This window comes from Erinaceus europaeus, chromosome 6 (assembly GCF_950295315.1).
Source record: "Erinaceus europaeus chromosome 6, mEriEur2.1, whole genome shotgun sequence".
Taxonomy (NCBI): domain Eukaryota; kingdom Metazoa; phylum Chordata; class Mammalia; order Eulipotyphla; family Erinaceidae; genus Erinaceus; species Erinaceus europaeus.
The window spans coordinates 29,231,683-29,234,289 of NC_080167.1; positions in this window are offsets into that span (position 1 = coordinate 29,231,683).

Genomic DNA, 2,607 nt, shown 5'->3' on the forward strand with positions numbered 1-2,607 from the left:
TGGAAGAAACAGCCAGAAAATGATGTCGTTGACATGATAGCTGTGTCCACTAGCTTTGTCCATCATATCCATGTTCACCAAATAATAAGAACAAGAAGAACCACTCAGACCCCAGCAACACAAGATCACTCTGCTGCAATCTAGGCTGGGGGGTGGGATGGGGGTGGGAGACTCTAAGACTGCCTGCCACCATGCTGAGCTGGATTTCTAGATCACTACTAAAGACCTGGGCAGGGATAAGAGGATAACTGTTCAGAACATCAGCCATGTACTGTAGGGCAGCACTGATGTCAACCTGGGCTGCAGGCATATGGTATACCTGTTGTCCCCACCCTGCCCAGCTGACTTAGGTCCTATTTCAAGCCCAACATCAGGATGGGTTACCTTGTTTGCCTGGACCCTAAGTCCCCTTGCTCCCTTTCCACCACCAGACCTGAACTCTGTAGTGACCACCATTGTGCTTGACATTTCTGCTCTTGCAACACACACCCCTTGCTATTCATGCCCATCTGTAATCTCCCCCTGAACTGGGAGACAGGAAACACTTCCCCATTTATAGTCCCTGTAACAGCTGCAGCAAATGGTGGGTCTGACTTCCCAGGTGCCTCGTCTACCTCGGGATGGAGTCCCCCACTGCCATGTGGGTGGATGGGTCTGTTTCCCTGCAGAACCCCCCTCCTTCTTGTGTGTCCTCTCCCTTCCCTCCACACACTTTCCCATAGCTTCTATGTGAGGCCATCCCTCCAGCAGCTTACTTGCTAGCTTGGATGGCTCCCAGACCTACTTAGACTCAAGAGATTTCCCCTCCCATGGACACCATGGCCTTTAGACCCTCTCATAGGTGGTCTCTTCTGAAGTGGAAGCTCATTCCCATCTGCTTAGACCTAGCAGATACCCTTCAGTGACAGAAGATCCACAGCCACCTGCACAAGCCTGTGTTCTCTCACACTATCCCACCATTAAACCTGTCCAATGATACTGCATAGACTCCTCAGTTGCTTCTCATGGACTGCAGTTCAAGCACCCACCTCTGATGGTGTTCCTGAGGCAGAAAACTACTGACCCCTCACCTCTACACCAGGGCTGTCAGCCTTGGACAGGTCTGCACCAACAGTATGAGGTTTCTCGCCCCCAATTTCCACCTTGGACAAGCCTGCTAGTACCAACCCAACCTTTGCTGCTATCCCAGCTGTGCTCCTGTCCTCGCCTCCCTGTCCCTCTCCTTCTCCAGTGTGTTCAACAGTGAGACTAGCGCAATGCAGCCAGCACCATCCTGTGGTACTGAGTAACTGTCACCCTATACACTGATTAGGCCACTAACTCTGCCACCACCAACCCAGCAGGGGTCCCTCCCTCCACTCTAGACCCACCAGCCCTGGGCAGCACTTCATTGGCAGTCTCCTGGGGTTTCTCACCCCCAACTCCCACAGCATGGGTGCCCGTGCCAGCAGTCAGCTTCACTGTCTCTTGCCCCCATTCTGTCCTGTGGCACTGCCACTGCCTCTGGTTGAGCAGTTGCCACCTCCATGTTTAGCACAGAGTTGGCATGATCATAGTCACCAGCACATGTTTGTACTGAGGCTCTGTCCCCTAATCCCACCTGTAAGCTGGCCTAACAACCCTGTGGCCACCACCCAGCTCCTATCTGGGGTTCATCTTTGACTATAACAAGGGGCACCGAACATTGAAGATGATGTTCTGCGAAAGGGAAAACAGTCACCCTCAAAACCCAGTTAGTGTCCTGACTTCCATTCCAGGTCAGCTCACTATGGCAGTATTACAAGAGCAGTCTCCTGGGGCTTTTTGCCCCAGCTTTCATATTAGATGCCCTTGTGAGCAGCCAGTTCACATTGAGGGTCACCTCAATCCTATTCTTTTGTGACACAACAGCTACTTCTAGTTGGACAGTTGCCACCTCCATGCCTAGCACTGTTGGCCTATGCTGAGACTGGCATAGGCAACAGCTATTCAACATCAGGTCAGCAAAAGTGCAGGTAAAATAAAGAATCAGAGGGGTGGGGTAGACAGCAGTTTGGGGGCTGGTAGGGGTAGCAGCAATGTTTCCCAGTTCTCAAAGCAGAGAAAACATCCCAGATAGTAATTTCATTAGAAACATTCAGGATTCCAGAAGGGCAAGTCCCCTAGCACCTCACTCTGTTCAGTGGAAACCTGAGGCTGAAAACACATTTCTCCCCCACCTAAAACCAGATTACCCACACAGTGACTAGGGAGCCAAATACAAAAAAAAAAAAAAAAAGTTTGCAGGTAGTACTACCACTGTCTTAAGTCTCATCCCTGGTAGCACACACCACCCTCCTCAAGTCTGAAGCCCCTTCAGACCAATGACCCTTTTCCTTTCCCATTTACTCCCCATTAATCATTGTAAATTGTTAGCCTAATAAATTTGTTAAATATCTCCTGTGTCTGTGCTTTGTAAACTAATTATGAAAAAGCACTACTCAAGACTGGTGACACAGGGAAGCCAGATCTTGAAAACTTCCTACAGCCCAGCTAGTGGGGTGTGGGGGTGCAAATGACTCGATACACGCTAGGACTGACACTTGAATGATAAAAGGTGTGTTAATAAAAAAGTGCAAAAGATGAAAG